This window comes from Hordeum vulgare, chromosome 2H, assembly GCF_904849725.1.
Source record: "Hordeum vulgare subsp. vulgare chromosome 2H, MorexV3_pseudomolecules_assembly, whole genome shotgun sequence".
NCBI lineage: Eukaryota > Viridiplantae > Streptophyta > Magnoliopsida > Poales > Poaceae > Hordeum > Hordeum vulgare.
In genome coordinates this window covers 660,583,364-660,608,615 of record NC_058519.1, presented here as the reverse complement: position 1 = coordinate 660,608,615, position 25,252 = coordinate 660,583,364, and the positions used below count along the sequence as shown (strand labels likewise).

Genomic DNA, 25,252 nt, shown 5'->3' with positions numbered 1-25,252 from the left:
CGAGGCCATGATCAGAAGCATCCTACACTTAAGAGAGCTGCACCTACCGAACCAACCGCAGCAAAGTTGCCGAAAATGAAGAAGAAAAAAATTGATGCAATGGATGATGCGATATACCAGAGGTACTGTTGTACTAATTACAAGATAAAGGACCCACCCCGAGGCGAGCCACTGTAAGTTTCTTTTCATGCATTTTTTCTTTTTTGTGTGTTGAGATAAAATAAACCAGAACAATAGTTTCACAACTACTAACCAAGTTTCTGTCCTCTCTTGTAACAAATTAGCCCTTCATTCATAAGGATAGGTGGTTTCGATATTTCATTCAAACATTTCAGCAACAGGCTCAAAAAGCGGGCTCATGTGAACAACGAGGTGATGCCACTCTATATTGAAAGTTTCAACATTGAGCACATGTACAACTCAAGCAAGCCTAGGAAGTTTGCATTCTCACCGCATGTTGCTGTGATTTAACTATCCATCTTTTCCCCTATTGTTGTCACTTGACAATTTGCAATGCAACATAGTATGTTTTAGATGATAGCTACACTCCTTTTTCACTTTCTGTTTGTTGCGATGTTTTTGCTTATGTATACAGTCAAAACTCAGTGTGGACCCAGGTTCATTCAATCCAAATTCATGCACCAAAGATTTCAAAAGGGCCTGTGAGAAGAACGACATTGCCAAATCTGATCAAGTAAGGCTTTTTGTTCATTGCTTTCCGATGTTTTGTCTACATTGCAATAATTTTTTCCACCTTGCTGTGCAGAAAATAAAGTTTTAAAAATTTCTGCATCATGACATTTGTCGCAGAAAATTTCTACAACTAGACCACCGTTGCAGAAATAACTACAACAACACCAATTCTGCAATAAAAAATGCTGCAACTAATTCTCCAACTAAAAATGTTTAAAATGTGCTTCTGCCTTGACATGTTGTGACTTTTTTAAAAACTTTTTTGCTTCTGTTGTTGTTGATCATATATAGTGTTTGAACATCATCTGAGCCGTGCTCATAGAAAAATTGTTTCACACAACACATGCATGAAAAAGTGAAAATCCTACAGAAATATGCTAGTTTTCATTAAACCAGCAGAAACTAAAATAATTCACAAACCTGCATTGAAACCAGTAGAAAACATCCAGTGTGTGGAGTCAGGGCAGTAGTATTCAGAAGCTGCATATGCTTTTCTGCAACTCCATGATATGCATGACATCACCAGGCCACCACATATTGGCCATCGTCCCCCATGACAACACCAACCGACCCTGGATAATTCAGTTTGCAGTTGTTCTTCACCATTGTGAAACAAGACCATTGGGCGCTTGTCGTTGTAAACTTGATGCATAAACAGTTCAACGTTTTCGACTCCAACAGTCAAGACTCTGACTATGTCAGCATCCTCGAGAAGCCTTGTTGCAATTTGGTATGGTTTAGCATTTGTTTTCTTATTTTTTCACCATGATTTTTTTTTCAAATCAATGTTTCGGAAGCAACCAACCTCCATTTTTGCAGATAGAGAACTTCAAAACTCTGGTCAGGGAAAGAAACCCATGGAAGCATGATCTAGATTAGTTTGAGCGCTTCAATCCATCAGGCTACCCACAAGAGTCAAAAACGTAGTGTTTTCCGCGATTATACATTATTTATGGCAACTTTTTATTTCATATATGTGATCTCATTTTTCTCCAACTTTTCCCGTGGCAGATTTGATTGCGGCTTGTTTGCTATTCTATACATGGAGAATTTAACTGCAAAAGGGTTAAAGCCATTCAGCACAGTATGACTTTGCCTTTCCTCTTTCTTGCTACTCATTTTTTTGTGAAATATGTGTTGCATAATCTCTGTTGCGGACACACTAGCTTTCCCTTTTTTTTTGCTAGTAGTATCTAAACATGTGTTTTTTCTTTGTTGAAGTGTATGATCAGGACACAACTTCGTTGCTCAACTTCCGCAAGTACATCGCATCAAAGCTTTTCAAACACCGCAAAACACCCTCAGCTCGGAGGAGGAGCTCCAAAAGTTGCTGAAAAAGTCTTAGATTCAAGTGGATGGTCGACCGCAACAAGACGTAGCTAGTAGTAGTTTAGGCTTCTTTTTTTCAGTGCATGTGTACGCGACATGTTTTTGCAACTGAGTTCTCTAGTAGATGTGGTACATTATCTAGCTGGGGCATGCGATCTATTCGAGCATGACAGATACATGTTTTGCAGTTACCTGATCCTCATTTGTACACATGACAAAATCCCAAATACAAATGGGTAGTTTCCTGATCCTGATGATGTGTTTCAAAGCATTTTCCACTGTTTTCTTAATGCGGGTTCCCGTTGTATGCCCCACTGTTTCTTGTTTATCAAATTTGTTTGCATGGGAGCATCTTGTTGCATGATGCATCCTTTTCAATGGCAACAAAGAAACCTTTTTTAAGTCTGTGTAACATGTTTTTTATGTAACATTTTGGTACATTAGTAATCTTTTCTCATGCATACATCTCTGCAAGATATGCATGCCCTGCAAAAATGAAAATCAACATAAACAAGATTTTTTCCGTAACAAGATCATGAACAGGGGACACACTGTATTTTTTTTTGCAGCAACTTTAACACAGCAAGATCATGAACAGGGAACACACTGTATTTTTGCTTCCTTATTTTCTCGCTTCATTACTTCCAGCCACATCTTTTCATCTTGCCTTCTTCAACAAACTACACCGCCCGCCGGCCCCCACCTCGCCGTTGTATAGTTCCTGCAACATTAACTTTGTTGCACATTTTTTCTGCATCATATTTCTGTTGTACAAATTTTCTACAACAAAGCATTTTGTTACAAAAAAACTTACAACATTTCTGAAACAGGGTTTCTATTGTAAATCATTTCTGCAACACATTTATGCAGCATGACATTCGTTGCAGGAAATAGTATATAACAAACTTTGTATAACGAGATGAAATAGTACAGTTACAAAATATATGATCAACAATAACTGAAGCTACAAGAATCAGACCCTGTTTTCCAAACACTGTCTGTTGTTTATCAAGATGAAAATAAAACAAAAAAACTGTCTACTGTTTGGTCGCCTCCATTTTTTTGTCAATCTTTTTTCCTACAGGTTCAGTTGCGTCATTTGGCCAACTCTTTGATCATTTGCAAGCACAGCTCTCAAGTACTGACATTCTGGAACTGCATGTCCAACCACAGAGCAGAATTGGCATTTTTGGGGTGCTGTTGCTGCCTCCATTGCAGCTTTTAGGGTGCCACATGTTTGAATGTTGTGTCCTAATTCGTTGCAGTGCTTGCAGCGAACAGTCCTCTTTGGAGCTGTTGTCTTGCCTGACGTTGTTGCTTTTTTCTCTTGATTTTTCATCTTCTTCTTTTGTTCATCATCTCGCTGCTCTACAAGCGTATTCTTTCTCTTCTCTCTATCAGTTGGCCGGCCTTTCTTAGGCACACGAGCTGGGTTTTGCAGCATATCAGAGCTTTGGTGTTGTGGCATGTCACCATTTAGTGGTACCGTTGCCGCAGCGGCTGCTGTTGGAGGTTCACTCTGCTGTGCAGCTTGTTGAACAGGCATGGCTCCTCTCTTGGCCGCTGCTATGGCAGGCTCAAGGGCTTTAATTGCATCATCCAATATTCTGTAGGCATCATCATTGCAACATGCATTAGAGGCAAGCCATGTCAACCTTCGACACATCGAGTTGTATTTCAGAGTGTTTGTCGAGGGGTGCCCAAAGTCCAGCAACCTGTCAGTCCTACCCATGCTTGTTGTGGCTGCTTCAGACCATCTCTCCAATAAGTATTGCTGCGGAATTACTTGCACTTTGAGATGAACCATTGCCCTTATTATGTGTGCACAAATAAGCCCATTCATCTCAAAGTAGTGGCAGCTGCACTCAAACAACCCTTGATCCATCACAACACGCACAGAATATGCCTTCGGATTCTCATAGGAGGTTGCTTTCAGCTCAAACATGGCACCGTGTCCTTGATAGTCAGTGTCTTGGTTGATAATGAAGCCAGTAGAAGCTGTCACCTGTTTCTGAAACTTACCAAAGACACTGCGGGTGTAGTACGCAGCAGCTTGGCGCTCAATGTTGTAGCTGCAACAACATAAGAAAAAATAAGTCAACAACAACAATTTTTTGTTTGTTTTTTATTTTTTGGCAAATCATGAGAAGTATGTCTACCGAGAGTATCGTGGTGGAGCTGTTGTTTCACCAGTGAATCCAGCATTGTCCTCACTGAAAGGATGTGGATGCGCCTAGAGGGGGGGGGGGTGAATAGGCGCTTTAAAATAATTAAGGTTTAGGCTTGAACAAATGCGGAATAAAACTAACGTTTAATATGTCAAGCACAAAACCTACAAACAACTAGGCTCACCTATGTGCAGCAACAACTTATGCTAAGCAAGATAAACAACTAAGTGATAGCAAGATATATTACAATAAACAATATGTCTATCACAAAGTAAAGTGCATAAGTAAAGGGTTCGGGTAAGAGATAATCGAGGCACGGGGAGACGATGATGTATCCCGAAGTTCACACCCTTGCGGATGCTAATCTCCGTTAGAGCGGTGTGGAGGCACAATGCTCCCCAAGATGCCACTAAGGCCACCGTAATCTCCTCACGCCCTCGCACAATGCAAGATGCCGTGATTCCACTAAGGGACCCTTGAGGGCGGTCACCGAACCCCTACAAATGGCAAACCTTGGGGGCGGTCACCGAACCCGTACACGTGGCAACCCTTGGGGGCGGTTACCGGTACCCGTACAAACTGCTCGGGGCAATCTCCACAACCTAATTGGAGACCCCGACACTTGCCCGGAGCTCCACACCACAATGATTGAGCTCCGAGACACCACCAAGCTTCTAGGACGCCAAAGCATCCGCGAAGAACAATATCTAGGGTACTAAGTACCAAAGGTAATAAGCTTCTCAAACTTCACTTCCACGTATCACCGTGGAGAACTCAAACCGATGCAACTAATGCAATGGCAATAACACACGAAGTGGTCAAGTCCCTCACACTCAAATCCCTCCACAACAACGAAAGCTATGGAGAAATATGAGAGGAAGAACAAGGAGCTCACAAAGAACTCCAAGATCAAGATCCAAGGGGTTCCCCTCACATAGAGGAGAAAGTGATTGGTGGAGATGTGGATCTAGATCTCCTCTCTCTTTTCCCTTAAGAACAAGCAAGAATCATTGGAGGGATTGAGAGTAAGCAAGCTCTAAGAATGTCAACAATGGAGGTAGAACAAGAGCTCAACGGATAGATAAGACCAAGGGGGAAGAAGACCCCCTTTATATAGTGGGGGGAAAATCCAACCGTTTTCCCACTCTCTGTCCGAGCTCCAGCGGTACTACTGTTGGAATTATGCCCTAGAGGCAATAATAAATATAGTTATTATTATAATTCCTGTATCAAGATAATCGTTTATTATCCATGCTATAATTGTATTGAATGAAGACTCATTTACATGTGTGGATACATAGACAAAACACTGTCCCTAGCAAGCCTCTAGTTGGCTAGCCAGTTGATCAAAGATAGTCAGTGTCTTCTGATTATGAACAAGGTGTTGTTGCTTGATAACTGGATCATGTCATTAGGAGAATCACGTGATGGACTAGACCCAAACTAATAGACGTAGCATGTTGATCGTGTCATTTTGTTGCTACTGTTTTCTGCGTGTCAAATATTTGTTCCTATGACCATGAGATCATATAACTCACTGACACCGGAGGAATACTTTGTGTGTATCAAACGTCGCAACGTAACTGGGTGACTATAAAGATGCTCTACAGGTATCTCCGAAGGTGTTAGTTGAGTTAGTATGGATCAAGACTGGGATTTGTCACTCCGTGGGACGGAGAGGTATCTCGGGGCCCACTCGGTAATACAACATCACACACAAGCCTTGCAAGCAATGTGACTTAGTGTAAGTTGCGGGATCTTGTATTATGGAACGAGTAAAGAGACTTGCCGGTAAACGAGATTGAAATAGGTATGCGGATACTGACGATCGAATCTCGGGCAAGTAACATACCGAAGGACAAAGGAAATGACATACGGGATTATATGAATCCTTGACACTGAGGTTCAAACGATAAGATCTTCGTAGAATATGTAGGATCCAATATGGGCATCCAGGTCCCGCTATTGGATATTGACCGAGAAGTCTCTCGGGTCATGTCTACATAGTTCTCGAACCCGCAGGGTCTGCACACTTAAGGTTCGACGTTGTTTTATGCGTATTTGAGTTATATGGTTGGTTACTGAATGTTGTTCGGAGTCCCGTATGAGATCGTGGACGTCACGAGGGTTTCTGGAATGGTCCGGAAATGAAGATTGATATATAGGATGACCTCATTTGATTACCAGAAGGTTTTCGGAGTTACCGAGAATGTACCGGGAATGACGAATGGGTTCCGGGAGTTCACCGGGGGGGGGGGGGGGGCAACCCACCCCAGGGAAGCCCATAAGCCTTGAGGGTGGCGCACCAGCCCTTAGTGGGCTGGTGGGACATCCCAAAAGGGCCCTATGCGCATTGGAAGAAAAATCAAAGAGAAAGGAAAAAAAAGGAGGAGGTGGGAAGGGAAGGAAGGACTCCCACCCACCAAACCAAGTCCAACTCGGTTTGGGGGGGGGGGGAGACCTTCCCCCCTTGGCTCGGCCGACCCCCTTGGGGCTCCTTGAGCCCCAAGGTAAGGCCCCACATCTCCCACCTATATATACGGAGGTTTTAGGGCTGATTTGAGACGACTTTTCCACGGCAGCCCGACCACATACCTCCACGGTTTTTCCTCTAGATCGCGTTTCTGCGGAGCTCTGGCGGAGCCCTGCTGAGACAAGGTCATCACCAACCTCCGGAGCGCCGTCACGCTGCCGGAGAACTCTTCTACCTCTCCGTCTCTCTTGCTGGATCAAGAAGGCCGAGATCATCGTCGAGCTGTACGTGTGCTGAACGCGGAGGTGCCGTCCGTTTGGTACTAGATCATGGGACTGATCGCGGGATTGTTCGCGGGGCGGATCGAGGGACGTGAGGACGTTCCACTACATCAACCGCGTTCACTAACACTTCTGCTGTATGGTCTACAAGGGTACGTAGATCACTCATCCCCTCTCGTAGATGGACATCACCATGATAGGTCTTCGTGCGCGTAGGAAATTTTTTGTTTCCCATGCGACGTTCCCCAACAGTGGCATCATGAGCTAGGTTCATGCGTAGATGTCTTCTCGAGTAGAACACAAAAGTTTTTGTGGGCGGTGATGTGCGTTTTGCTGCCCTGCTTAGTCTTTTCTTGATTCCGCGGTATTGTTGGATTGAAGCGGCTTGGACCGACATTACTCGTACGCTTACGAGAGACTGGTTTCATCGTTACGAGTAACCCCCTTTGCTCAAAGATGACTGGCAAGTGACGGTTTCTCCAACTTTAGTTGAATCGGATTTGACCGAGGAGGTCCTTGGATGAGGTTAAATAGCAACTCATATATCTCCGTTGTGGTGTTTGCGTAAGTAAGATGCGATCCTACTAGATACCCCCAGTCACCACGTAAAACATGCAACAACAAAATTAGAGAACGTCTAACTTGTTTTTGTAGGGTATGCTTGTGATGTGATATGGCCAACGATGTGATGTGATATATTGGATGTATGAGATGATCATGTTGTAATAGAAATATCGACTTGCATGTCGATGGTACGGCAACCGGCAGGAGCCATAGGGTTGTCTTTATACTAACGTTTGTGCTTGTAGATGCGTTTACTATTTTGCTAGGATGTAGCTTTAGTAGTAATAGAATGAGTAGCACGACAACCCCGATGGCAACACGTTGATGGATGATCATGGTGTGGCGCCGGTGACAAGGAGATCGTGCCGGTGCTTTGGTGATGGAGATCAAGAAGCACGTGATGATGGCCATATCATGTCACTTATGAATTGCATGTGATGTTAATCCTTTTATGCACCTTGTTTTGCTTAGAACGACGGTAGCATTATGAGGTGATCTCTCACTAAAATTTCAAGACGAAATTGTGTTCTCCCCGACTGTGCACCGTTGCTACAGTTCGTCGTTTCGAGACACCACGTGATGATCGGGTGTGATAGACTCAACGTTCACATACAATGGGTGCAAAACAGTTGCGCACGCGGAACACTCGGGTTAAGCTTGACGAGCCTAGCATGTGCAGACATGGCCTCGGAACACATGAGACCGAAAGGTCGATCATGAATCATATAGTTGATATGATTAGCATAGGGATGCTTACCACTGAAACTATACTCAACTCACGTGATGATCGGACTTGGGATAGTGTAAGTGGATCATGAACCACTCAAATGACTAGAGAGATGTACTTTTTGAGTGGGAGTTTAGCGAATAATTTGATTAAGTTAAACTCTAATTATCTTGAACATAGTCTAAGTCCACTTTGAATATATTTGTGTTGTAGATCATGGCTCACGCGACAGTCACCCTGAATTTTAATACGTTCCTAGAGAAAGCTAAGTTGAAAGATGATGGAAGCAACTTTGTAGACTGGGCTCGTAATCTTAAGCTCATCTCACAAGCTGGGAAGAAGGATTATGTCCTTAATGCTGCGCTAGGAGATGAACCACCCGCTACGGCTGATCAAGATGTTAAGAACGCTTGGTTAGCACGTAAGGAGGACTACTCAGTAGTTCAATGTGCAGTCTTGTATGGCTTAGAACCGGGACTTCAACGTCGCTTTGAGCGTGATGGAGCATTTGAGATGTTCCAGGAGTTGAAGTTTATCTTTCAGAAGAACGCCCGGATCGAGAGGTATGAGACCTCCGATAAGTTCTATGCTTGCAAGATGGAGGAAAACTCGTCTGTCAGTGAACATGTGCTCAAAATGTCTGGGTACTCAAACCGTCTAGCTGAGCTGGGGATTGAACTCCCACAAGAGGCTATCACTGACAGAATCCTTCAATCACTGCCGCCAAGCTATAAAAGTTTTGTGTTGAACTACAACATGCAAGGGATGAACAAGTCTCCCGGCGAGTTGTTTGCGATGCTGAAAGTCGCAGAGTCTGAACTCCGTAAAGAGCATCAAGTGTTGATGGTGAATAAGACCACTAGTTTCAAGAGAAACAGCAAAGGCAAGAAGGGTAATTCAAAGAAGAGCGGCAAGCCTGTTGCCAATCCGACGAAGAAACCCAAAGCTGGACCTAAGCCTGAAACAGAGTGTTACTATTGCAAGGTATGGGTCACTGGAAGCGCAATTGCCCCAAGTATCTGGCAGATAAGAAGGCGGCCAAAGAAAAATCAGGTATATTTGATATACAAGTTATTGATGTGTACTTAACCGGCTCTCGTAGTAGTGCCTGGGTATTCGATACCGGTTCTGTTGCTCATATTTGCAACTCGAAACAGGAACTGCGGAATAGACGAAGGCTGGCGAAAGATGAAGTGACGATGCGCGTAGGAAATGGTTCCAAGGTTGATGCAATCGCCGTCGGCACAGTTTCACTTCAGTTACCATCAGGATTAGTTATGAACTTAAATCATTGTTATTTAGTGCCTACGTTGAGCATGAACATTATATCTGGATCTTGTTTATTGCGAGACGGTTACTCTTTTAAGTCAGAGAATAATGGTTGTTCTATTTCTATGAGTAACATATTTTATGGTCATGCACCCAATGTGAGAGGATTGTTCATATTGAATCTTGATAGCGATACACACATACATAACATTGAGACCAAAAGAGTTAGAGTTAACAATGATAGCGCCATATTTTTGTGGCACTGCTGCTTAGGTCATATTGGTGTAAAGCGCATGAAGAAACTCCATGCTGATGGACTTTTGGAGTCACTTGACTTTGATTCACTTGACACGTGCGAACCATGCCTCATGGGCAAGATGACTAAGACTCCGTTCTCCGGAACAATGGAGCGTGCAAGTGACTTGTTGGAAATCATACATATAGATGTGTGTGGTCCGATGAGCGTGGAGGCACGCGGCGGATATCGATATTTTCTCACCTTCACTGACGATTTGAGTAGATATGGTTATGTCTACTTGATGAAGCACAAGTATGAAACATTTGAAAAGTTCAAGCAATTTCAGAGTGAAGTTGAAAATCATCGTAACAAGAAGATCAAGTTCCTACGGTCTGATCGTGGGGGTGAATATCTGAGTTTCGAGTTTGGTGCTCACTTAAGACAATGTGGAATTGTTTCACAGTTGACACCGCCTGGAACACCACATCGTAATGGTGTGTCCGAACGTCGTAATCGTACTTTATTAAAGATGGTGCGATCTATGATGTCTCTTATCGATTTGCCATTATCGTTTTGGGGTTATGCATTAGAAACAACTGCATTCACTTTAAATAGGGCACCATCAAAATCCGTTGAGACGACACCATACGAACTGTGGTATGGCAAAAGGCCAAAGTTGTCGTTTCTTAAAGTTTGGGGATGTGATGCTTATGTCAAAAAGCTTCAGCCTGAAAAGCTGGAACCCAAAGCGGAAAAGTGCGTCTTCATAGGTTACCCAAAAGAGACAGTTGGGTACACCTTCTATCTCAAATCCGAGGGCAAAGTGTTTGTTGCTAAAAACGGAGCTTTTCTCGAGAAGGAGTTTCTCTCGAGAGAATTGAGTGGGAGGAAGATAGAACTTGACGAGGTTGTCGAACCTCTCATCCCTCTGGATGGTGGTGCAGGGCAAGGGGAAACCTCTGTCGTTGCGACGCCGGTTGAGGAGGAAGTTAATGATGATGATCATGAAACTCCGGTTCAAGTTTCTGTCGAACCACGCAGGTCGACGAGACCACGTGCTGCTCCAGAGTGGTACGGTAATCCCGTCTTATCAATCATGTTATTGGACAACAATGAACCTGCAAATTATGAAGAAGCAATGGTGGGCCCAGATTCCAACAAATGGCTAGAAGCCCTGAAGTCCGAGATAGGATCCATGTATGAGAACAAAGTGTGGACTTTGGAGGTACTGCCTGAGGGCCGCAAGGCTATTCAGAACAAATGGATCTTTAAGAGGAAGACGGACGCTGACGGCAATGTGACCGTTTATAAAGCTCGACTTGTGGCAACGGGTTTTTCACAAGTTCAAGGAGTTGACTACGATGAGACATTCTCACCCGTAACGATGCTTAAGTCCGTCAGAATCATGTTAGCAATAGCTGCATTTTTCGATTATGAAATCTCGCAGATGGATGTCAAAACGGCGTTCCTTAACGGTTTCCTTAAGGAAGAATTGTATATGATGCAACCCGAAGGTTTTGTCGATCATAAGAATGCTAACAAGGTGTGCAAGCTCCAGCGATCCATTTATGGACTGGTGCAAGCATCTCGGAGTTGGAACAAACGCTTTGATGAGGTGATCAAAGCATTTGGGTTTATACAAGTGGTTGGAGAATCTTGTATTTACAAGAAAGTGAGTGGGAGCTCTGTGGCGTTTCTAATATTATATGTGGATGACATATTGCTGATTGGAAACAACGTAGAGTTTTTGGAGAGCATAAAGGATTACTTGAATAAAAGTTTCTCTATGAAGGACCTAGGAGAAGCTGCTTACATTCTAGGCATTAAGATCTATAGAGATAGATCAAAACGCCTGATAGGACTTTCACAAAGCACATACCTTGATAAAGTTTTGAAGAGGTTCAAAATGGAACAGTCCAAGAAGGGGTTCTTGCCAGTTTTACAAGGTACGAGATTGAGTAAGACTCAGTGCCCAGCAACTGATGAGGATAGAGAGCATATGTGCTCCGTCCCCTATGCTTCAGCCATGGGCTCTATCATGTATGCAATGATGTGCACTAGACTAGACGTTAGCCTGGCCATAAGTATGGCAGGTAGGTTCCAGAGTAATCCAGGAGTGGATCACTGGACAGCGGTCAAGAATATCCTGAAGTACCTGAAAAGGACTAAGGAGATATTTCTCGTGTATGGAGGTGACGAAGAGCTCGCCGTAAAAGGTTACGTCGATGCAAGCTTTGACACAGATCCAGACGACTCTAAGTCGCAAACCGGATACGTATTTATTCTTAATGGGGGTGCAGTAAGCTGGTGCAGTTCCAAGCAAAGCGTCGTAGCAGATTCTACATGTGAAGCGGAGTACATGGCTGCCTCGGAGGCGGCTAAGGAGGGTGTCTGGATGAAGCAGTTCATGACGGATCTTGGAGTGGTGCCAAGCGCACTGAATCCAATAACCTTGTTCTGTGACAACACGGGTGCCATTGCCTTAGCAAAGGAACCACGGTTTCACAAGAAGTCCAGACACATCAAACGACGCTTCAACCTCATCCGCGACTACGTCGAAGGGGAGGACGTAAATATATGCAAAGTGCACACGGATCTGAATGTAGCAGACCCGCTGACTAAACCTCTTCCACGGACAAAGCATGATCAACACCAGAACTGTATGGGTGTTAGATTTATTACAATGTAATTCGCATGATGATGTGAGGGCTAGATTATTGACTCTAGTGCAAGTGGGAGATTGTTGGAATTATGCCCTAGAGGCAATAATAAATATAGTTATTATTATAATTCCTGTATCAAGATAATCGTTTATTATCCATGCTATAATTGTATTGAATGAAGACTCATTTACATGTGTGGATACATAGACAAAACACTGTCCCTAGCAAGCCTCTAGTTGGCTAGCCAGTTGATCAAAGATAGTCAGTGTCTTCTGATTATGAACAAGGTGTTGTTGCTTGATAACTGGATCACGTCATTAGGAGAATCACGTGATGGACTAGACCCAAACTAATAGACGTAGCATGTTGATCGTGTCATTTTGTTGCTACTGTTTTCTGCGTGTCAAGTATTTGTTCCTATGACCATGAGATCATATAACTCACTGACACCGGAGGAATACTTTGTGTGTATCAAACGTCGCAACATAACTGGATGACTATAAAGATGCTCTACAGGTATCTCCGAAGGTGTTAATTGAGTTAGTATGGATCAAGACTGGGATTTGTCACTCCGTGTGACGGAGAGGTATTTCGGGGGCCACTCGGTAATACAACATCACACACAAGCCTTGCAAGAAATGTGACTTAGTGTAAGTTGCGGGATCTTGTATTACGGAACGAGTAAAGAGACTTGCCGGTAAACGAGATTGAAATAGGTATGCGGATACTGACGATCGAATCTCGGGCAAGTAACATACCGAAGGACAAAGGGAATGACATACGGGATTATATGAATCCTTGACACTGAGGTTCAAACGATAAGATCTTCGTAGAATATGTAGGATCCAATATGGGCATCCAGGTCCCGCTATTGGATATTGACCGAGAAGTCTCTCGGGTCATGTCTACATAGTTCTCGAACCCGCAGGGTCTGCACACTTAAGGTTCGACGTTGTTTTATGCGTATTTGAGTTATATGGTTGGTTACCGAATGTTGTTCGGAGTCCCGTATGAGATCACGGACATCACGAGGGTTTCTGGAATGGTCCGGAAACGAAGATTGATATATAGGATGACCTCATTTGATTACCGAAAGGTTTTTGGAGTTACCGGGAATGTACCGGGAATGATGAATGGGTTCCGGGAGTTCACCGGGGGGGGGGGGGGGAACCCACCCCAGGGAAGCCCATAAGCCTTGAGGGTGGCGCACCAGCCCTTAGTGGGCTGGTGGGACATCCCAAAAGGGCCCTATGCGCATTGGAAGAAAAATCAAAGAGAAAGAAAAAAAAAGGAGGAGGTGGGAAGGGAAGGAAGGACTCCCACCCACCAAACCAAGTCCAACTCGGTTTGGGGGGGAGACCTTCCCCCTTGGCTCGGCCGACCCCCTTGGGGCTCCTTGAGCCCCAAGGCAAGGCCCCCCTCTCCCACCTATATATACGGAGGTTTTAGGGCTGATTTGAGACGACTTTTCCACGGCAGCCCGACCACATACCTTCACGGTTTTTCCTCTAGATCGCGTTTCTGCGGAGCTCGGGCGGAGCCCTGCTGAGACAAGGTCATCACCAACCTCCGGAGCGCCGTCACGCTGCCAGAGAACTCTTCTACCTCTCCGTCTCTCTTGCTGGATCAAGAAGGCCGAGATCATCGTCGAGCTGTACGTGTGCTGAACGCGGAGGTGCCGTCCATTCGGTACTAGATCATGGGACTGATCGCGGGATTGTTCGCGGGGCGGATCGAGGGACGTGATGACGTTCCACTACATCAACCGCGGTCACTAACGCTTCTGCTGTACGGTCTACAAGGGTACGTAGATCACTCATCCCCTCTCGTAGATGGACATCACCATGATAGGTCTTCGCGCGCGTAGGAATTTTTTTGTTTCCCATGCGACGTTCCCCAACAACTACCGCTGGCTGCAGCGGTACTACCGCTGGCATTCCAGCGGTACTACCGCTGAACAGGGGCGGTACTACCGCTGGCTACTGGTACTACGCTGGTTGCAGCGGTACTACCGCTGGCCCCAGCGGTACTACCGCTGGGCCCCTAGTAGTGCAAAGGCACTACCACCGCCAAGAAAGTCTTCGCAAAAATGTCCGACATAGTACAACCGCAAAGATGACGGTACTAAAAACTTGGAGCGGTACTACCGCTGGCCAGGGGCGGTACTACCGCCAGCTCTAGCGGTACTACCGCTAGGGCCAGCAGTACTACCACCAACTCTAGCGGTACTACCGCTAGGTCCAGCGTTACTACCGCTCGCCAGAGAAACAACCATAACTTTCGCATACGAGCTCCGAATCGAGCAAACCCAAGCTTGTTGGATTCAGGACGACAAGAGCTATCCAAACAGCTGAAACTCTCTATGCCAATATGATCATGCAGATATGAAAATGCCAATGATATAGAGATGTGAGTCCTCTATGAATGAAGAACCGGCAAAAACTCTAACATCGAAAACATCATAGTAGATGCATATGGACTCCGTTTTCGATGAACTCGAGCTTGTCAAGTAGATGACCATAAGCTCTAAAACTCACAAAGAGAAACACCAAACAAGAACCAAGAAGTATGATGCAAGGATGCAAATGGTTTGAGCTCTCAACGAACGATACGATCAAGCTACTCACTTGAGAGCCCCCCTTGATAGTACATCAATCTATCCTAAACAGAAAAGCTATCAAGGGCAAACCTATACCTTGCACCTCGTCCTCTTGAGCTAGATGATGATGATCTTGGCTTCCTCAAGATGGACCACCTTTCTTGATTGCGTTGGCTTGATGAAGACTAGTTGATTGCTCCCCCATACTCACTATGGGTGAGCCACTCTTCAGCATATCTTCACAAGTCCATTGCCACCACAATGGACGACAAGCTTCAAGCATGATATCTTCGTGCTGATCCACTTGAACTTGCACATCGCAATCTTGATGACGATCACAACTTGATGTCATACTTCATGGGTTGTATGAGATCTTCCCTTTGACGCAAGCCCATGGGAACACACCTAACCCCCACATAGAACTCTCACGAAGACCATGGGTTAGTACAAAACACGTAATGGACAATGCTTACCATACCATGGGATCACTTGATCCCTCTCGGTACATCTTGTACGCTTTGTGTGTTGATCATCTTGATTTACTCTTTGTCTGAGATCTTGATCAACCATGTGTCTCTATGACCATTCTTTGGATAATACCTTGAATACCATCTTGGTCATCATATAAACTCCTTGAACCCAACAGATGGACTTCAAGAAGTGCCTATGGACAAATCCTATGAATGTAACTTAAGGCAACCATTATTCCATAGGAATTGTCATCAATTACCAAAACCACATATGGAGATATGTGCTCTAACACTCAGGATCAAGCATAGTTTCCTAACACATTTCATATTGCTGCACAAACCTCCAAACAGAGTCAGCTGGTCGAATCAGGGTCTTGAAATATGAGTTGAGCCCCTCAGACCTGCCTGTTGTGCTTGTGAACGGGAAGAATTTGTTCTTGAAATATGCTGGTGCCCACGTGTGCTTTGTTCGCCACATATTCTTGAGGTGTTTGTTTTCTGCAACTTCAAAACCATGCAACATGTGCTGCCATGTTTCCTCAAATTCTAAAACAGTTTCAGATTGGTTGATACAAGTGTAGAACACATCTACAAAAGCCTCGTTCGTGCTCAACAACCTCCCCAACTTGGACCGTGCATTTCTAAGCACATGAAACTTGCAACACCTATGGCAAGTGTTCGGGAACACTTGATCAATGGCTGTTGCCATCGCTTGGTCCTGGTCAGTCATGATGTTGGCAGGATGCTCGTTATCCATTGCAACCATCCACTGCTGGAACACCCACTTAAATGTGTCAATAGTTTCATCCGGCAACAGGGCACATCCTAGTGCAATTGTCTGGAGGTGGTTGTTTACACCAACTATAGGAGCAAATGGCATGTTGTATCTGTTTGTGCAGAACGTTGTATCGAAGAATACACAATCTTTGTATTTCGGGTACAACGCCCTTGTTCTCCCATCAAGCCAAAACAAGGCAGTCACTGAGTTTGTTGCAGGATCTTACTGTTTCGCAAAGAAAAACTCTTGATTCTCACCCTTCCTCCTCTCAAAATACTTCACTGTCATATCCATGTCTCGGAATGTTAACCCTCTACGGAGCTTTGCACGTTCATTTGTAACGTCTCTCTTCACATACGGGAGTATCCTAGTGTCACCTCCATGGATCCTGCCAAGGAAACTCATGCATTCTGAATTGGAGAGGTTCACATCATGCATCGTCAACAACAGTTGGTAATCCTCGCTGGGTATGCTGCGGTGCGAGCGGTAGTACTTAACACGCTCCGGCTGATCCATCATCGAATGTGTATGCTCTGCAACAAAACAAGTCACTGTCCACCTCCCCTCCCTTAGCCCAACAATCATATGCGCCTTACAATCATGATGGAGCATTCTGTTTTTTTTTACGTTTTCTTGTGACATCCATCCCCTCACTAGGCTGCCTACTAGAGTTGCTGGTTCCAGTTGCAATGCTCTCTGACGTGCTGCTGGTTTCCGTTTTAACGGGCTTTCTAGCGTGCACACATCCAAAGACCCTGTTTATCAGGGTTGCATCCTCTTTCTTTTGGCCTCTCTTCTGGGTGAATTTTGAAGTAGATATATGCGTTCCAAAACCCAACTTGAATGCATAGTCGTTGTAGAATTTGCGAGCATCGCCAACTATGTCAAACACCATCCCAACATAGGGCGGCAGCGGCTGGGAAGAAACATCTCCATCATCTGAATCATATTGGCTTGCATCTTCAGCATCTTCAGCAAATAACAAACCTTCTGAATCTTCAACATTAGGAGCAGAAAAATTTCCATGGACATAGCTTCCTTCACCTTCAGTTACATGTACCTGCAACACAATTATTGTGCAACAGTCATTTCATACCTCAAAAATCACATATGATAGTGTTGCAACAAAATCAAATCAATAGTAACTGAAATTGGGAGCAGGGGGACAACTAAACAGGCAAATTTTTCAGGTTCAGTTTCTAAACAGGCTAGAGAGGCTCATTTTTGCTCTGTTTTCGAGAGGAACAGGTTCATTCCAGCTAATTTCAGAAACTAGGCATTTGTTTCTGCAACTAAGTTCAGAAACAGTTTCATTCTTTCACTAGTAAGAAAAGTCAGGAACAGGTTCAGAAACTAGGCAGGTTCAGGAACAGGTTCAGAAATTAGGCAGGTTCAGGAACAGGTTCAGAAACACACAGGTGTTCATTCTTTCACTTTGGATCAGAGCTACAGTTTCAGAAACAGGAGGTCTCACCGAATTTCGTTGACGGGATCTGCTCGATGTGGGTTCAGGAAACACCACCGAAGGATTTGTGAACCAACTTGAAGATCCAGCTCGCGGCGCAAGCTCCCCGAAGGCGCTTGGAGCTGAGAAAGATGGTCGGGCTCGGTCAGCTAGGTTGGCGTCCGATCTGACCATCTGGCGCGCGATGTGGTGCGCCATGGAGTTCAGGCACGACGGCGCTGGCGGCGTCGTGAGGTTGCGGGGCGGCGTAGGTTTGTCGGTGGCCGCGGTGGTTTGCGGGCAGCGCCGCGGTGGTTGGAGCAGTTGCTACCGGGGCGGTGCCGCGGTGGTTGGAGGCGGTGGCTGCGGGCGGCTCCGCGGTGGTTGGAGGCGGTGGCTGCGGTGGGCGCAGTCTGTCGGAACTGCAGCAGGCTATCAGTTTCTGAAACTGAGCAACAGTTTCAGGTTCTATTTGGTCGGAAGATATCGGATCGGTCGGACGACAGCGCTTATATCGGACGGCTATACCGGTGGTGGATACTTCTTACATATCCGTCGGTGGACGCGTAGCGTCTCCCTTTCTTAATTCGCAAACGTTTGTTTCAAACTTTGCAATACTTTGCCCATCATTGTCTCCCTTGAGCCGACGAGCAAGGATTGTTTGCATGGGGTAAAAGCGTTGATACGCTCGTGGGCAAGCTCCAGGCTAACATTCGCGAGATCTAAACAACTCGCCAAAATTGTTGTCAAGCCTTTGATTACTAGTAAGGCGGTGTGCTCTCCTTCAACTGTTGTGGGCCACATGTTCATTGCTCATCTTGGTGCGCGTGGTGGCGACCTATGCTCCCAAGAACCGAGCTTGGTGCATTTCGTTCCGCTTTTCATACTATTCCTTTGCTTGCCCGATCGAGTATGATATTGGTAGTTCCTTGGTCGGGCAATGGCTTCCGCCTTCATGCATTATCCTTTCAAAATTCGATGGATGAGAATATTCCTTGAGGTGGCGAATTCTATGTGAAGCTTATTTTCGTGTTTGTGCCATAGATCCAATAGTGTTGGTTGATAGTGTGATGTTGTACTTCACTGGTGCAGCCGCCCTTCAAAAGAATGACCACTTGCTTATCCTTAGCACATAAAAGGATTGAGCCATCTATGTATTTAGTTTAACTTAATTTTTATTTAATTAGTTGCAACTATTCAGACCATAAACACATTGCTCTCACTTTATTCAACCTTTTGCACTTATTCCTTTGTATTTTTCACACACGAATTCATCATGTTACTCATTGGGTATTACACTATTACTTATATTAAAGGGCTATAAACGATCCCTTATACTTGTGGGTTTCAGGCATCATAATATTTTTTCTTTCTCTTTTGAAACGAATCAATTTTCGAATTATACGATACAACATTTATTTAGAAATTATATATCCACGCCAAAAATAGAAACACATACATTTTAAAAGTAAATGATAATAGAAAATATGTAAGAAAATAGTGAAAATCAAGAAAACATTTTGTCAATGATTCAAAAGGACAATGAAAACAAAGAGAAAAAACATTTACACATTTTCATGATAAAAATTATACGTTTCAACAATATGATAGATTTTTGGTGAATGTTCTAATATCATTGTTTGTTTGCAATGATATAATATCAATGAGTGTGCATTTAGTTTGGTATTAAGTTTGATCCCATTCTAGGACAAGTTCGGGCATTATGACCATTCTAATAGCAAAAACCACCACTACACATGGACGAATCCAAGGAAACGCATAGTATGGCCTTATTTCAATTTCCTTCCTTTATGGTGCCATTTTAGTAAAATAAACAATAATAATAATAATAAATCAACATATTCTATATTTTTTTGGTGTTAGTTACAAACAGATCCACTCGTTTTTATAAGCAATTTAGCTGCAAGATATGTGAAATGTCTAATTTAACAAACTTTTATACTAAATATTTATACATATTTGTTATTTATTTTGATCAACACATTATTTAGTTACATCATTAAACCATATAGTAATGTCACAAGATTTTCAAATATAGTAATGTTTATTATAAAGTTGCAAAATATAACTGAAAATTATAGTTGTCATATGCTAAGATAAACTATATTTTATATCAAAATTTATATTAAATTTATTGTTTGGAGACATTTTGAGTTAAAATCAGTAAATAAGCAATCACATCAGATGTCTCCATGGATTAATTTGTGTCATTTTGCAATGAATATAATGCACATATATTCGTGTATCTGCCATTTCCTCGAATATCTTGGTAGATATACCTAAAGTGTATGATTTAGCAATATCTCGATAGCAGTTATGAGACAAACAGAAAAATCAGGAGTATATGAGGTGTTTTTTTGTGGAAAAGTATATGAGGTATTTATAAGGTGCTTGTTACTGGATATATGTCTCGTCTTTTCTTTTTGATGTTATGTGTTGTAAATATCTGTTCGAAGGAGAACTTGACTTATATTGCAAATCCAAATAATCGCGAGTGTGCAAACAACTAATCCAAATCTGCAGGTTCAAATTACAGTTGTAAATTATTGCCTTGTTGGGAGAAATTTTACGTTATGTGGGAGTAGCTGTTTGTTACGTGTGAGAGTGCAACATAAGTATGATGCATTATATGTTGTATGTAAAATAAAGTTGGTAATTTTTTGTTGTTTCTCATCAGTTCCAAATTTTGAAAATATCATGTGTTGATGCTTGTGTTGTCTGAAGTTTTTTGTTTCTATTATTTTCTAGGTTGTTTCATTTTGTGATGGTTTCTATAACTTCTGCATACCAAGTGACTTTAAAAAGTAGATTGGCCAGTTAATCTGTATGAAACTCAAATTTGAAGGATAAAATATATCCGAATAAATTTGTGGATGTTCATATGGATAGTTAATAAGTAGATTAAACAAAAAACAATTCAACATGGATAGTGTCACCAAGAAAATAAGAGAAAAATGGAGCACGAGATATTCTACCTACATTTTGGTACCCTCTAGGTTCAGTTTTGTGGTACCTTTCATGAACTGTAACAAGGATCACGAGTCCCTGCCTAGCTGCCTAGTACCTCATTATTCCTAATTGAGATTCTTTACCAAGTTTTCACTTTAATTGTAAGATGGGATGTGCTAGGAAGGGAGAAACCCTAAAGTTCTAACAAAAAACGACAACCCAATGCATAGAAGCTCCCACGAAAGGTGGGGTCTGAGGAGGGATTATAGAAACCTAGTCTTAACCATACGAAGTGCAATGTCACCAAAATATTTTTCTACAACCTCTCTAGTTTTCAACTTCAAACAACACAAAAAGTGGATTGAAAATAACATACCTTAACCAGTTAGTAAAACTCTAGAAAGAAATGTCGGTGCACACAAGTGCATATGGAAGCATGACCCCGATGAAAACAACAAGTAATACTTGAGTTTGCATTCTCAACAACATTGATCAAACTACCAGCCGCAGCCTTGCAAGGAGAGATCTCCTCATCTTGTTGCATCACAAGGGACGAAGTTGGAAATGTAATGATGCTCTCTTGGAAGCGGAATACACTACTGACTGTCCCCAATCTTCACCAAACCACACCTTATCATTGAACCATTGCTCGTTAATGTCGGCGACACCACAAACAGAAAAAGGACACCAATGCAGGCTGTCACGGTGGTGAAGTGGTGGTGGACAATAGTTCAAATAGCGTAACACCCTCATTAACTTATGTTTCATGGAAGGCAACGGGACTGTTGGCATTCTGACTTTGACGTGCCTCGGCTCATCGGATCGGATCGCACTGTGAGGATGTATAAGCTCGTCCTGTTAAATTGTGATCCAAATTCTACCGTATTGGACTAGACGTAGTACAAACGGTGTGGGCCTTTGTGTCGGTACCGACGCGTACGAGTACAACTCGTTTACTTGTCCTTCAAGGACTCTCATGTATTGTCCCTCATATATATTCCATGTAGTCGCATCTAAAAACGGCTTGTCGTCTCGTGCTTGCAATACTCCTCCTCATAGTGATTGCACCTTCGTGCGTATGTAGTTTTCTTCCGCAAGGATTTCCACATAAAAATTCGTATCTTTCATGTCTCGTTAATCTCGTTTTATCTAACAAGTGGTATAAGAGCTGAGGTTGTGCAGTATACAAGATTTGAGATCGAGAGCTAGGGTTGCGTCGATCCATCCGGGTCGATTTTGGTTGCGCAGCCGTACGCGTAAGCCGAGTTTGACACGTTGCTGCAGCTGTCGTACGCGGCGTCGTATATATCCGCGAGTTCCGCTGCTGTGCACAGGATACAAGTCTTGATCGAGGGTTTCGGCGGCAAGTGCCCTTACCAGCGGTCGCTTTCTCGCATCGCCGCGTGCTGTACAAGCTCCAAGTCGCCGAGTTCCACCGCTGATCCACCACGTTCAAGCTCAAGTCCTGAGGAGATCAAGTATCGCTGCGCTGCTACTTCCCAGCCACAGAGCACCATCCATCAAGCAAAGTTTTTGCTACTATTTTGACGTGGAGATACCCACCGCTCGTGAAGACTACTACTAGTTACTAGTAGTTCGAGTTTGTTTCTTTTTCTCCAATTGCTACGTCTACATCCGAGATATACTACCAGGTGCTATTTATCCTATTCCGTTTGATCCGTAAATTAATTTTGTCAAGAATTTTTTCTATCGGTCTGTACTACTTTGTGTACACAGATTTATCTATTCATGGCATCCATGAAGTACGATCTTCCGCTGCTGGACCGTGACACAAGGTTTACTCTATGGCAAGTCAAGATGCGGGCGTTGTTGGCGCAGGCCGACTATGATGATGCACTGGATAGTTTTGGGAAGAATAAAATTGAGGATTGGACTGCTAAGGAGAAAAGAAGGGATCGTAAGGCTTTGTCACAAATTCAACTCCATTTGCATGATAATATTTTGCAGGAAGTTTTGAGCGAGAAAACCGCCGCCGCTCTATGGTTAAAGCTGGAAGAGATTTGCATGACAAGAGATCTCACCAGCAAGATGCATCTGAAGCAAAAATTATTCATGCACAGGTTACCCGAAGGAGGTAATGTTTTGAATCATATTTTCCATAATTTAAAGATATCATATCCGATCTAGCTACAATGGAGGTTACTTATGATGAAGAAGATACTGCTTTAATGCTACTTTGTTCGCTGCCAAGTTCTTATACCAATTTTCGAGACATCATATTATATAGTCGTGATACTCTCACGCTTAATGAAGTTTATGAAGCTTTGAACTCTAAGAAGAAGATGAAATTAATGGTGCCTCATGATGGTTCAAGTTCATCCCAAGTCGAGGGATTATCTATTTGTGGCAGGACAAAGGAGAAGAACTCACATAGTGGAAATCGGGGCAAAAGTAAGAACGACCAGAGGGATCGGTCGCAATCCAGAGACAAGAAGCAGTCTTGCAGGTATTGCAAGAGAGACGGGCATGACATCTCAGAATGTTTCAAGTTGCAGAACAAGGAAAAGAGGAATGGTACGTATAAACCGAAAGGTAACAAACAAGGTGAAAGTTCTGCTAATGTTGCTCGTGATGAAAGTTCCGATGATGCTCTTGTTGTTATTGCTGGATGTGCTGAGACCAATGATGAGTGGGTACTTGACACTGCGTGTACTTTTCATATGTGCCCGCATAGAGATTGGTTTGCTACTTTTGATTCTACTACTGCTGCTGGTTCCGTTTTGGGTTTTGATAATTCACCATGCAAGATTAAAGGCATAGGTTCCATTCGAATCAAGATGTTTGATGGCACAATCAGAACTTTGACAAATGTTCTGTATATTCCGAAGATGAAGAGAAATCTTATCTCTGTGAGTGCCCTTGATGCAAAGGGGTACAAGTATTTAGGTGGAGATAGAGTTTTGAAGGTCACCAAAGGTTCTCTCATTGTGATGAAAGGTGACTTAAGTTCGACCAATGGTCTTTATTACCTTCGAGGTTCTACCGTTTCAGGTAACGGTACTCCAGCTATTTCAAAGAATTCTGATTGTGATGCTTCTAATCTTTGGCATATGCGTCTTGGACATATGAGTGAACTTGGTTTGGCAGAGTTAAATAAGAGAGGTCTTCTTAAAGGATATCAACCTAGTAAATTGAAATTTTATGAACATTGTATCTTCGGCAAGTACAAGAGGGTGAAGTTCAACACTTCGACTCATACAACTGAAGGTATTCTTGATTATGTGCATTCTGATTTATGGGGACCATCTCGTAGAAAGTCACTAGGTGGTGCTAGTTACATGTTGACTATTATTGATGATTATTCAAGAAATGTTTGGCCTTATTTCTTGAGGCATAAATGGCAAGCTTTCTCAGCTTTTAAGGTGTGGAAGAATATGATTGAGAGACAAACTGAAAAGAAGGTAAAAATACTTCGGACTGATAATGGTATGGAATTCTGTTCTAAGCAATTTGGGAATTATTGCAAGTCTGAAGGCATTGTTAGACACCACACCGTTCCTTATACTCCTCAACAAAACGGTGTTACTGAGCGTATGAACAGGACCATTATTTCCATAGCCCGTTGCATGTTGTCCAATGCAGGTTTGCATAGGCGTTTTTGGGCTCAGGCCGCTTCCACTGCTTGTTATCTCATCAACCGTTCACCATCTATTCCTCTTAATAAGAAAACTCCAATTGAGGTATGGTCTGGTTCACGTGCTGATTATTCACAATTGAGAATTTTTTGTTGCACTGCTTATGCTCATGTTGATAATGGAAAGTTGGAGCCTAGGGCTGTTAAGTGCATCTTTCTTGGTTACACATCTGTTGTTAAAGGTTTTAAATTGTGGAATCCTGAAACACAAAAGATTGTTATTAGCAGAAACGTTATATTTAATGAATCTGCTATGTTACATGATGTTGCATCTACTAATGTTCCTGTTGAGAGTGAACAACAGCCTACTGTTCAGGTGGAGCATGTTATCGATTCAGGTGATACTTATGATAAGAAAAATATTGTTGCACATGATGAACCCGTCTTTGATGATGAACATGTCACTCCAAATCAGCCTATTGTTCCACCCGGTTGGAATCTCGCACGTGACAGAGTTAGGCGGGGTATTAATGCACCTGAAAGGTTAATTGAGGAGTGCAATATTGTTTCTTTTGCTTTATGTGTTGCAGAAGAAATTGAAGGTAATGCTGAGCCTTCTTCATATTCCGAGGCTATTATTTCTGGTGATAGTAATAAATGGATGACTGCTATGCATGATGAGATGGAATCACTTGAAAAGAATGACACTTGGGATTTAGTAAGATTACCTAGAGAGAAGAAACCTATTCACTGCAAGTGGGTTTTCAAAATAAAGGAAGGTGTTTATCCTAATGATGAGGCAAGATATAAAGCAAGGTTGGTTGCTAAAGGTTATAGCCAAATTCCACGTATTGACTATAATGAAGTCTTTTCTCCTGTTGTGAAGCATAGCTCTATTCGCACTTTACTTAGTATTGTTGCCATGAATGATTTTGAGCTTGAACAATTGGATGTTAAAACTGCATTCTTACATGGAGAATTAGAAGAGGAT

At 43.1% G+C, this 25,252-nt stretch overlaps 1 pseudogene; it reads right to left on the bottom strand.

The window, feature by feature from the left end:
- Window positions 1–3,100: 3,100 nt before the first annotated feature.
- LOC123428964 lies at window positions 3,101–17,915 on the bottom strand (annotated as a pseudogene).
- Between the last annotated feature and the right edge of the window lie 7,337 nt (window positions 17,916–25,252).